This window comes from Pectinophora gossypiella, chromosome 1 (assembly GCF_024362695.1).
Source record: "Pectinophora gossypiella chromosome 1, ilPecGoss1.1, whole genome shotgun sequence".
NCBI lineage: Eukaryota > Metazoa > Arthropoda > Insecta > Lepidoptera > Gelechiidae > Pectinophora > Pectinophora gossypiella.
The window spans coordinates 484,063-497,900 of NC_065404.1; the positions used below are offsets into that span (position 1 = coordinate 484,063).

General features: G+C 39.7%; 1 protein-coding gene across 1 annotated transcript in view; it reads left to right on the forward strand.

Annotated features, from left to right (window-relative positions):
* Positions 1-13,838, forward strand: part of LOC126368762 (long-chain-fatty-acid--CoA ligase 4) — a 61,516-nt gene that overhangs the window by 5,575 nt on the left and 42,103 nt on the right. The window lies entirely within an intron of this gene.

Genomic DNA, 13,838 nt, shown 5'->3' on the forward strand with positions numbered 1-13,838 from the left:
AAAGTAATAGAGTAACGAGTACCAACTTGTGTTGAGTACGGTACTTTAGGATTTAGGTCCCATAGCAGCTTTATTATCTGTCGTAAAAGTATAAAGGCTATTAGTGGCGAAAGTGCTACTTCGAATTCCTAAGGACGAGCAAAATTTGTCAGCACATAGAAATAACTCTTATATCCTTGTTGTTACGTCCACAAATATAAGTTACAATGTACGTACTTTAGCATCGCCACACGTCACACATCCATCAATGTACGACTGATCTCTGGCCTTCCCATTAACCTCAGATATAATAAAGCTATTTATAATGAGTAAAGTGTCACACTATGTTAGTAAATAATGTATCTGTAATGACTCCGTGCGAAGTCCAACCGCCCGTCACACACCACGCGATCCTTGTAGGGTGACCATTTGAAACTAAATATCCTTCCCAGGATTAGTATATGTGAATCGCACGCCTCCAAATCACGTTCGCACATATAGATGAGACAGACATATGTATATTTTCGCACGTGACTTGAAAGCGAGCGATTCAAAAATACAAGCTCAAGAGAGTTGTTAAGTAGAACAACTCTAGAACAACTCTCACATGACTCATAATGACGTCTGGCGCATAGTCCTTTCTGGGAATGTGTCTGTGATTTGGGTAAAGTTAGTGATTCAAAGTAATAAAGTTCGTGCCTCACCCAACAGGGTCCACATAATAACAGCGTCGTGGTTCACGCCGCGACTTGTGCTGAGTGAGGCTCTTTTATCTCAGGACGTCCACCACCACCTTATGATCATTGTAATGAACATCCTCCTATGCTTTTTGTAATTGTTTTGTGAAAAATTATAAGTGATGTTATTGTCTTGTCTTTGTGTGTGGCGTCCTTTTATAATAAACAATTTCTATTCTATTCTAATAATTTTTCGTCTTTCATATTAAGGCCTTGTTATCCCATCAGGAAAATGATGCGCTATTGGGAAATATGCGGATATCACTTGATTTCCAGGATTTCTGCCCGGTTAACGGCTATATGCTTGCCTCCTATTACATGAGTTTTAAACACAGCTGGCGCGGAGTGGGTGTATTTACACCTCTGCCTACCACTTGGGGGGCACACGCGTGATGCTGTGTTATGATTATTTATTTTAAAGATGAAACGTAAAGACTTTCAAATTTATTTCTCATGAGAAATACGTACACAGAGTAATGATAGTCGGTTTGGAAATTCAAGTATAAGGGTGGTATTTATTAAACTAATCTCAGCTTCGAGACTGCCCTCAAGATCATGTCAATGTGACAGTTCTCATATAAAAACAGAGACATGAGCATGATCTTGAGGGCAGTCTCAGCTGAGATTCGTTTATTAATACCACCCTAAGACTAGCTTTGCTATCATAATTAGAAAATATTAAAAAATATTTGACATCCCTCTAAGCGTTACTGAAATGGATAAATCACTAGTCTTGACACAAACCTCTTCCATTACCAACCAGTCGTCGTAATCTTTTTGTAGTGGACACAGTCTCTCTCTCTCTCTCCTTGGCATTTATTATTCCCATCTGATGGTGGGGTCTGCCTTCTACGTACTTCTCTTCCACTTCACTCTATCAGACGTGTTGTTCTCGGAGACATTGCACATACACAGGTCCTTTTTGACCACATCCGTCCATCTTGTTTTTGGTCGTCCTCTTGGTCTAAGCCCTGGTATGTTTAGATTGGCTGTAACATTAGCCACATAATCTGGAGGTCTTCTTTTTATTGTAGTGCACACAGTGTACTACACAGTTGGCCCGACCATTACAGACGGTGATACGGCTCACCACCTATCACGTTGGTAACAGAAAGCTCGCTGAGGTGTGGGTACATAGTATTTGCGATGGATGTACTTCTGACTACCTCAATTGTTCTTCATCAAAATCTTCAATTTTGTGTATTAATAGGGACCCTACATTCGCCTAAACAAGGTCACAATTGAAGACTAAAGCTGCTATCGTCGGGGTAAAGTGCATTCGAGCTCAGATTACACCGACCAATTAGCAATTTGACTCAATTGTGATTGCCTCCATTGTATAGCCGGAACTGTCTAGCCGTTAGTGTCTTCACAGCTGTCTGATGAACTGAATATATTTACGATGTGTTCTATCTCACCTGATAATCTAGATCTTATCGTGTGGGTTGTGAGGTGGATTATCAACCTCATCAACCCTGGTGTCAGGGTTATTATTGAGCCGCCAAAGGCCCCTGACACGTCTCATGTAACGACTACATACTTACATCAGTAAGTAGTAACCGGGAGCAACGGCTTAACGTGCCTTCCGAAGCACGGACAATCAGGTGATCAGTCTGTAATGTCCTAACCAAACTTGGGATCACAAAGTGATTTTTGTGATTTGTGACACCGGGATTCGAACCCGGGACCTCCGGATCGTGAGCACAACCCTCAACCACTGTACCACGAAGGCTGTCCTATCGTTCGTCGTTCCATCTAGATGATGGTAGGGGATCTATTTTTGTCGTATATGTTTCAAAAGATTATCATTGACCGTTTTTGCGTTTTCTACTGGACACGTGTACGTAATTATCATTAAATCACGACAAATTACGTAATTGCGGTTTCTCTATTGTCACCCTATACACCATACATGTACATATTGACGTCATTGATTACAGCAGGAAAAATATTATTACAGAAACCTGGGGGTCTAAATAGGTCACATTGTTGCAATTTATCTAAGACAGCAATACTGCTATTTGACATTTGTTTGCATTAGGCACTTACTTTTATGTGAGCAAATATTTCTTTTTAATATGAATTACTTCGATGTGGCCTTATTAACCACCCTGTTCGTTACCGAATCAAAGCTTCAGTGATTAATATTAACATAACATAAACCCACGTGAGACTGTCCTTTGTTTGGTAAGGACTTTTCAGGCTTGAATCACCTGATTGTTCGAAAAAGTAAGATGATTCCGTGCTTCGGAGGGCACGTTAATCCGTTGGTCCCGGCTATTAGCCGTAAAAACACCTCCACCTACCCGCATTGGAGCAGCGTGGTGGAGTATGCTCCATACCCCCTCCGGTTAATTGAGGGGAGACCTGTGTCCAGCAGTAGGACGTATATAGGATGTTTATGTTAAGCCCACGACCATATCCCAATTGGGGTAGGAGGTATATCCATTACAAGATGAACTAAGTACCCACACCTCACCGAGATTTCTGTTAGAGCAATGTGAGGTGGTGAGCCGAATCGCCGTCTGTAATGATTGACGATGAAGATAGGTATTCAATATGGCTGTCTGTCTGAATCTATCGATCGATTGCCATGTCAATATCAATATAATATTTTGTGCGAGATGTCTCGATATCTCAATATCAAATAGTAATAAAATAGACGTGTTTAAATATCGTCCTGAAATAGTGTCTCAGCCTCTAGGACGAGACAGTCCTCGGGCTGAAGAGCCTTAGCCTTGGAGTGATTCCAATGAGGCATTTTCCAGGTTACGTTCACCAAAAACAATATAGATGGCGCTGTACGGTCACGAGTACTAATGTGTATACACTTTGCAACCATATCACATTAACTTTTCTGACAAATTAAACCTTAAGCCTCATTAAATGTCAAATATGATAGTGCGACAGGGTTCTAAAGTGGGTACATGATATTGCTCATGACTGTACAGCTTGAATGTGGTAATTGCCTATTTTCTCCTTACTCGGGTCCATAATTATTCCAAAAAACAACATAATCGGCGCTGTACATATTTTGTCTGGAAAGTCATACAGCTCATACAGCTTTGACTCACATTCTCTTTGTGATGTTTATTTTGAAGGGACATTGAATTATTACACATACATACAGTGTACGAAACGATTGATGAATGTGGAGGCAGCAAGAGACACTTCTCTCATTGACACACTGTCAGGATCGAAGCAAGTAGTAGTATTCCGTAGTCTCTGCTTACCCCGGTGGGAAATAGGCGGGAGTTTATGTATGTGTGTGTAGAATTATTAATGACAGACAATGTTTCTCGTTTTAATAAGTAGCTCCATTATACATGTATTATTATTACGAGTAGGTATTTATTTCACAAAAGACAGACAGAAATACAAACATAAAAAAGTTAAAAAGATAATAAAAAAATATATTATATTTAAGAAAAAATGCTGTCTAATCGAACAGACCACCTTAGATCTCTGGCTCAAAGGTGCCTAAAACGCTAGCAGCTTTGTCAATTGTCATACTTAATAGCCACGCATTGCGCAATCCAACAAAAATGATGTCTCGTCAACTATAAATTACTTAGATGTTGTAAATTCAAATTCAAAAATATCTTTGTTCAGTGATAACGTAGTTACACTTTGAACGTCTCATTCGCCTAAAACTACTGCAGCTTCTCACAACCTGTATAGCCGGGGAAAAGAAGCTGCAAAACTTCGGTACAGGTAGAGAGTGATACTGATTCGGACACCTACCTAATTTGACAGGACTAAAACTAGCTCCATCTCTCTCTTATACGTGTAAGTAACTGGAGGGTGGCAGTAGTTTGAGCTGGCAAATTTAAGGTTTGTCCAAGCACCAATTTCTGCCAAAAATTGCATCCCGATGCCCGCATTACCGGAGTCGTCAATCATCATCAAAGCACCACCAGCGCTTATTGCCGCAGCAGCCGGCCGCATGGCGCGCTATTCTGGGCTCGTGGACTTCGCCCCGCGTATCGCCCGCCATTATCCCATCGCGTCTGCCGACTGTCGCTTTCCTGTTCGTTCGGATAGTACCATCCGTTTTTTTGATACTGACACCATCGTTATGTAGGAAATGGGGATAAGTCCACGGAAATTGCTAAAATGGTTCATCTTACACATAACATAAGCTCACAACTATATCCCAATGGTAGTCAGAGGTACAGTCATGAGCAATATAACGTACCCACTTTAGGACTCTGTCGCACTAAAATATTTGACAATTAGTGAGACTTAAAATTCAATTTGTCAAAAAAGTTAATGTGACATGGTACCAAAGTGTATACATATTAATGCTCGTGACCGTACAACCATCGCCAGATGATCTAAGAACCTAAACCTCACCAAACTTTTTTGTTAGTCCACCGTGGTAGGTGGTGAGCCGTATCGCCGTCTATGTATAACGGTTGAGCCTAAAGTTCAATATGATTCTAAACAACAATATACTTATAGGTCTACTTAATTACAAAGCTTAAAAACAGGAAACAAAGGTTCAAATCCACCTTTCCACGCTTCCACTTTCTAACAATTTTCAGAAACAGATCAGATTCCAAAAACATCTTCAACAACTGCACCCAACCTGAACGCAGTTAATAATTAAATAATTAATTACACAGATTCTCGTTTCAAGCGTGTAATTCTGCCGATCTGAGGCAAATCCGAGGATATGTTAGTGAAAACTGCACTTGAGATAAATTTATAACTCTTTGGTGCAAGTCCATTAATGGTTTATATTTTATTTATCTTCTCAGCACTTATTAATTATTATGTCAGCCTGTCAGCCTTTTCCTCGGACCTGAATGATACCTTAAAAGTTAGGCCCTTACCATTGCAAAAACCTGAAATTACTTCACATCCTGCCATTTGTCGTAACTCATACAATTTATAATGATGAAAACACTAGCCAATTCCTTTCTTTGCAAAATACAGGAAATATGTCCTAAGTATTACTAGTTCATAACTTATCTTCACTTAGTAAATACTTTTAATATGAACAAAACAAGAATTTCTCAAACTGAAAAGTTTTAATTGATATTAGGCAGCTAAATTACTCAATTGTATAACAATATTTTATGTTTATTTTTATTTTTTTAAAGAACGTCTAGTGCCCTGTGCCGAGGTTTTTCTTGCAGCTTCTTTTCCCCGGCTATACAGGTTGTGAGAAGCTGCAGTAGTTTTAGGCGGATGAGACGTTCGTTATGTAAAAATTGACGATTCAAAGTGTAACTATGTTACCTACTGAATAAAGATATTTTTGAATTTGAATTATTGTTATCAATAAATGTTTCCATTTATACTTGATATAACTCACGTGATTCATTATTCTGTAAAATCGGATTTCGAGTTGTCGTGAACTTTGATTATTATGTTTTTATTTTTACATTGGGCTCATTTCCCCTTCAAGTTGAAAAGTCAGCTGAGAGTCACTTCTGTAGGAAACCAGACCTGTCAACAGATCCGGTAACCTTGCTTTAGGTAAGCGGACCCCGTGAAAACTGAACAAAGGCAAGTTTATGGACATATTGGTTCCACACAAGCCCCGCGTGGTCACCCTATAAGATGCGCATTCATATCATTTAGCAGCCCGCTCCTGATTGTCTCACGTGGGAGTCCAAGTTGTCTGCCGTCACCTCACATTGCACCTTATTACGCCAGAATAAGACGTTGTCTGCGCAGGACGCTTACCATTTACGTATTATTCTATTTGCGATCACAATCAGCAGGATTAGCCTTATTAGTTTCAGTCTCGTGTTCTATCCGCTGGTCGAAAGACCGTCACAAGAATTCTAGATTTTTTAAACCAGTAAACGAGACACCCTCCGCAAACTCTTTATTTTATGTAAATTTTCGTCCTTTGTAGCGTAAATAAATTAGCATGTGTTTGCCTATAATTGGACCAGTACTAGTCCAGTATTTTTGGTTAAGTTACGTGTAAAAGTGTTTTTGTCTGTTGGCAAACCTAATAAATTAATAATAAACCTCCCACAAAGCTTAGGTATATACTTTTAGGTATATTTCAATAAGCTTACTTTTATACATACTCTACTTTGAACATCTCTCTGGAAATACCGCATTGATATTAAGGAACGGAAATGTCAAGTCACAAATATATGTGTAACGTTATTGCTAAATAGTGGTAACTAGTATTCGATAATAGTTACTAAAATAACTACTAAGTATAATATTGTTTTATTGGCAACACTGAAATATCATATCTTTTAAAATGTCAAGTTAGCAAAACGAGACTCGGCACATTCGACGAAGAGCGGGCAGTCGGTGTTTAGCTGTTGTACGAATAACTTGTGTTTTCAGTGATAAAGTTACATCAAATAAAAAGATATTCAAATAAAATCCAACGTGTTTGATTCTGATTTCACATATCAGAATTGGGATCGACACAAATTCAGTTTGTGTACACGCCTACATGAAATTAAAAGGTACGTAATTATTTATTTTTTTCTTTTTCTTTATTTTCTCGTTTCCTTATGAACAGTAGAGTATAGGATGTTATGACATTGTTAATTTAGGTCGAAAGCAGTGTAATCATTGTGTAACCTAGTGCACGTGGCCAGGGCTACCCTCTGGTCGTGCAAGGGCTACATACATGTTACACCGCGTTAAGTTAGTTCGAAAGCAGTGTAATCATTGTGTGACCTAGTGCACGTGGCCAGGGCTACCCTCTGGTCGTGCAAGGGCTACATACATGTTACACCGCGTTAAGTTAGTTCGAAAGCAGTGTAATCATTGTGTAACCTAGTGCACGTGGCCAGGGCTACCCTCTGGTCGTGCAAGGGCTACATACATGTTACACCGCGTTAAGTTAGTTCGAAAGCAGTGCAATCATTGTGTAACCTGATGCACGTGGCCGGGGCTACTCTCTGGTCGTGCGGGGGCTACATTGTAACATGTTACCATTGTGTTAAATGAACCTAATGCAACCCCTACCAGGGCTCCCCTTTGATTGTGTATGGGGGACACGTGTTATACAGAGTCACAGTTTCAGAATACAAGTACGAGTACATAGTATTTTTGTATATTTGTGTAGACGGAAAATAGCTGATATCTACTAACTTTTATCAATATAATCGTGTTGAAACGAGTTAACCACAAACGTACAATATTACTACTTCAAATTGGTTTGACGCAGTGATATTTCAAGTTTCAGACAATGGATATTGATGAGGAGTTGAGAGGAAATCGAGCAACACCATCCAAGAGCCCGTTACTGCAAACTGCCACCCAAAACCGTTGTCGTATTGGTGGTTTGGATAGAAATGAAAGTCCAGACATACAAGAAGACCACTACCAAAGTCGGAGACGAGAACTAGGAAGGCCTAATGATAGATTTCAACGCAGTGGGACTCGCATATTGCGCAGTCCCAGTTCAAGCTATCATTCACGTGATCGTAGTCGCAGTCGTTTACGCGACTGCCGGAATGACAGAGCTACATATGTAAGAGATATGGAAGAACAGCTAGAGATAGAAAAACAAAGAGTAGAAGTTCTACAGAGCCAGTTAGAGCGAGAGCGGGGCCAAGGCCAGTCATCGGAGCGCCGACAGAAAAGAGAGTCTCTTCAGCGAGAGCGGAGGAGCACTTCGCGTGACAGAGGATCTAGGTATGAACCAGCATCAGTTTTTTTTGAAGAATTACTGAATCTTTTTAAGAATCGGTCTGGAGAACGTGATAGTTTACCAGCTCTGAATAACGTACTTCCTGAATTTGACCCGCTTTGTAAGGAGCAGACTGTTAGCATCTGGATAAGCAAGGTCGATGAATGTGCAGATATATATGGGTGGAATGACAAGCAAACAATACACTATGCGTTACCTAAGCTGGTAGGCCAAGCAAGGTTGTGGTACCAAGGCCTCCCTTCTCTTAAGCGAACATGGTCCGAATGGAAAGTGCTATTAACTGAATCATTCCCATCAATAGAAAATTACGCGGAACTATTAACCGAAATGCTTAACAAAAGGGCGCGCTTTGGAGAACCACTGGAACTGTACTATTATGCAAAAATAAATCTATTAAATCGCTGTAAAATATACGGTAAACAAGCGGTAGATTGTGTTGTACACGGGATAGATGACAGGAGTGTGAGGTTGGGTGCGCAGGCCGCAAAATTTTACAGGCCAGAGGAAGTATTAGAATTCCTTAAAACCGTTCGACCTCACACAAAAGATAGTTCTGAAATTAGGAAAGATAAACAGTACTCTAGACCGGGCTATTCTCGAGCAACAAATAGGGGCACCGAAACCAGCACTAAAGACTCTTCAAAACCTCGTCAAGGATCTGATAGCGTTACTTGTTATAACTGCAGGGAAGTCGGTCACGTTAGTTTTAGATGTCCAAAACCAATTACCAGATGTAACTTTTGTAAACTTATTGGTCATAACATTACACAATGTCCTATAAAGGCTGGTCAAAAATCTGATCCAAAAGAGAAACATGTTCTAAAAGTCTCTATTGATGAAAATGATCTGGCGATTGAATCTGGTCCAAACCCGAACAAAGTGACAGATATTCCTTACAGTGATGATCTGAATAGCAAGTACAAGATCCTGATAACTGTAGAGGGCCAGTCAGTGCTATGTCAAGTAGATTTAGGTAGCGAGGCAACCTTGATCAGGGAGTGTGCCGCGAAAAGAATGGGACTCGGGTGGCAGCCAGTAAATAGTCCACTATTACGTGGGCTTGGAAATGTGCCGTATTTGCCAAAGGGAAAAACTTTCGTTACAATACGAATTCACGACGTGACCGAAGAAAAAGTCGAAGCGTATATTGTTGATGATCACTTGATTAATTATCCAGTGTTATTGGGGCATAGTTTCACAGAAAGGCCTTGCATTCGAATCACAAAAACCGCCGCAGATTTACAGTTCGAAAGTGTTGAACCCGATAACGATATTAAACTATTATTGCGAAATCGTAATGATGTTTCGATTGAACCCGGACAAATAAAAGCTGTTCCGGTTAAAGCAGACTCATTACATAACGGTAATATATATGTTAGGGGGTCTGTGCGAGGAGATACCGGTAGCGAATACTACCTATTCCCAGGGGAATACGTAATTAAATCGGGTGAAACTTCAGTTCTCATACAAAACGTTTGTACGGAACCAGTCAGCCTGGTTAAAGACTTCCTGATTACGCGAGCGAGGTTTGCTTCTTTAAGCAAAAGTATAATGAATGTCACAGTTTCGAGTTCACAAGATCAGCTCCTTACATTAAACTGCGCTGAAGGGCTTGCTGACTCCGACAAAGAAAAATTAAAGAAGCTGGTTAAGAAGTACGAGTGTTGTTTTTCAAGTGGATTGCACGATTTAGGCTTCACGACAGTATCTGAAATGGTTATACAACTTAAAGACACTGAGCCAGTTGTCTACAGACCTTACAGGTTGTCATTTCCGGAGAGGAAACTGGTACAGGGCATGATCAACGACATGGTCGAGAACGGGATAATTCGTGAATCGCACTCCCCTTATGCAAGCCCTATTGTATTGGTGCAAAAGAAATCGGGCGAAAAACGACTGTGCGTAGATTACCGGGCTATCAACAGAAAGACTAAAAGAGATCATTATCCACTTCCTCGGATTGATGATCTCTTAGACCAATTGACGGGACATAGCATATTCACTACTCTCGATCTAGCCTCGGGCTACTATCAAATTCCTATCGCCGAGGATTCCATTGAAAAGACGTCGTTCGTAACGCCCGATGGGCAATACGAGTACACTCGTATGCCCTTTGGGTTAGCAAACGCGCCTGCCGTCTTTCAAAGGACCATCCACAAGATTTTAAATAAGGCCAAATTAAAATATGTCGTGGTCTACATGGACGATATTTTAATTCCGGCTAAATCGATCGATGAAGGATTGATGCGATTAGAGGAAGTCTTTTCTGTTCTAAAAGAAAGCGGACTCACTCTAAAAATGGAAAAATGTCATTTTTTCCAGGAAAAGATCGATTTTCTCGGGTTTGAAATAGATGGGAAAGGTGTTAAACCAGGGGAACTGAAAACAAATGCGGTCACAAAGTTTCCTACTCCTTTAAACCAACATGACGTTCGGAGATTTATCGGTCTAGCGAGCTTCTTTCGACGTTTTGTTAAGGATTTTGCCTTGATAGCTAGACCCTTAACCACACTCCTGAAAAAGGACGTTCCTTGGAAATGGAGTAAGACTGAAACAGAATCGTTTAATTCCTTGAAACGTTGTCTAGTGGAGCGGCCTGTGTTAGCTTTGTATGATCATACAGCGGAAACACAGTTACACACGGATGCTTGTAAACTGGGTTTGGGAGGAATTTTACTACAAAAAACTGGCACGGAGAAATGGCGGCCGGTGGCATATTTCAGCCGCCAAACAACAGCAGATGAACAAAAGCTACACTCGTTTGAGTTAGAGACACTGGCTGTCGTCAGTGCACTCAATAAATTCCGAACTTACCTTTTGGGAATTAAATTCACTATTGTGACAGATTGCAACGCTTTGCGCAGTACTTTCACCAAGCGTGACTTAATTCCACGAATATCAAGATGGTGGATCCAGTTTTTAGAATTCGATTGCGAAGTAGAGTATCGGCCTGGTGAAAGAATGGCCCATGTCGATGCACTAAGTAGGAGCCCTGTGACAAACAATAATGAACCGGACATACTCACATTAGATGTGTTGTCTATTAAATTAGACGACTGGATATCCACCGTTCAAATGGCAGACTCTGAAGTCAAACGCATAAAAGAAGTGTTAGAAGACCCTGAAATGGCAAAAATCGCGGAAATACGAAAAGAATACAAAGTACAAAATGGTCGTGTTTATCGTTTCATAGATGAAAACACTATGCGGTGGGTTGTTCCAAAAGGAGTTCGGTGGCAGGTTCTAAAGTTCAACCATGACGATGTTGGACATTTCGGATTCGAAAAAACGTTGCAACGAATACGCACATATTTTTGGTTCCCGAAAATGAGGAAATTTGTAAAGAAATATGTGTCAGCATGCCTTAAATGTGCTCATCATAAAGTACCGTCCGGTGCTAAAGAAGGTTCCTTGCACCCGATACCGAAGGTAGAGATCCCCTTCCACACAATACATGCTGATCACCTTGGTCCTTTCATCCGCAGTAAACACAAGAACGCTTACTTATTAGTGATAGTGGACTCATTCACAAAATATATACACCTGACTCCTGTACGTAGCACGAAAACCAAGGCCAGTATAAAGGCTTTTAATACTTTATTTAGTCTGTTTGGTACCCCCTCGCGCCTCATTACTGACAGAGGCACGAGTTTCACTAGTAAGAAATTTAAAACATTTGTAAATTCACGGGGCATTAAGCACATCCTGAATTCAGTCGCCACACCTCGTGCCAACGGCCAAGTTGAGCGATATAATCGCACGATTTTATCAGCTCTTGGTACAATGTCCCACGGGAAAGATCCTAATACATGGGACGAATACGTAAATGATGTGCAACTTGGCATTAACACCTCCATTCACGAAGTCACCCAAAAGACTCCGACAGAAATGCTGTTTGGTCGAAAAGTTACTAACCCGACCCAAGGTACGCTTAGCGACGTTATAGAAGATGTAGGAAACGGTATGGTAAATAAACCCCTTGATGAAATTAGGAGTGAAGCTAGTAGGTTAATACAGAAAAATCAAGAGTTGAACAAAGAAAGATTTGATAAAAAACGTAAACAATGTACTAAGTATAAAGAAGGTGATTTAGTGAGGATAATTAAAGCAATTGGATCGGGTACTGGTCAATCTAAGAAGTTGGAACCAAAATGCCAAGGGCCATTTAAGATCAAAAAGATATTACCTAATGATCGGTTCTTGGTTGAAGATACCCCACTTACTCGTAAAGGCAGGCGTTACGAAGGAATAATTGCCATCGACAAAATATTTCCTTGGCTTAGTTACGATGCTCCCAGTTGTAGTTCAAGTGATGAGGCAAATGAATAGTTGATAGTCGTCGATCTCTTGGAACCCATTTTTCCGACCCATTCTCTAGTCTAGTTAATATTAAAAGTACCTACTTACGCTGTAAAGGTGAACTGATATTGGTCTATATCATAGAAGTATTACTTGAGTGCATACGAACAGGAGCACATTGAGTGCCGTTCGAATGAAAGTTAAGCAGGGACAGAAGCACATGGAGTGCTATCCCTGACATAAATTATTTCCTTAAGGGTAGGACGCACATAGAGTGCCGCCCTGACGATTTTCGATACTTGATGTATTAGATTACTAGATTTATTGTATAATATTCGATTTAGATAATAAAAGAATACTAAAGATATTTGTTGTAATGTGCTTCAGTTTACATTAATTTGAACAGATAATACTTTGAAAATGAAAGTTTTGTTATTCATAGTTAAGTAATTGCCTTAAAGTCTCGATTAGTCTGTAAAAAGGCTGTTAAAATACATAAAAATAAGTATTATAATATTATATAACATTGATTGATTCGAATTTGCTAAATAAATAAATATTAACTTAGTTAATTTGTTAAATTTGAGTAATGTTGTGTAAAGTTTCGTTGATTATGTGATATGTAGGATACCTTTAGGTAGTTAACGACCATTTCCTTATTTGTCATTTTCTAGATTTGACTATTTCCGGATTTGACAACATTTTGCTGTGACCAGTTGGTAAGAGGCCCATTTCCTGTTATGACCACTTTTTTATCCGTCCACTCTTAGTACAGTATACAAACTAGGTAATTCTAAAAAAATATTAATTGTTAATTATTTAAATAAGTTTAAAGTTAAATTTACTTCGCAAGTGGCTTACCTACTATGCTACTAGTGCTACCTACTATGCTTTTTTTAACCACTAGTAGCATATGCTATTCAATAATTAACAATTAATATTTTTTTAGAATTACCTAGTTTGTATACTGTACTAAGAGTGGACGGATAAAAAAGTGGTCATAACAGGAAATGGGCCTCTTACCACCTGGTCACAGCAAAATGTTGTCAAATCCGGAAATAGTCAAATCTAGAAAATGACAAATAAGGAAATGGTCGTTAACTACCTAAAGGGTAGGATAAACGTTTCTATGTACGAGATCTAGTACGTTAATTATAAGTGTGTAAAGTAAAGACAAA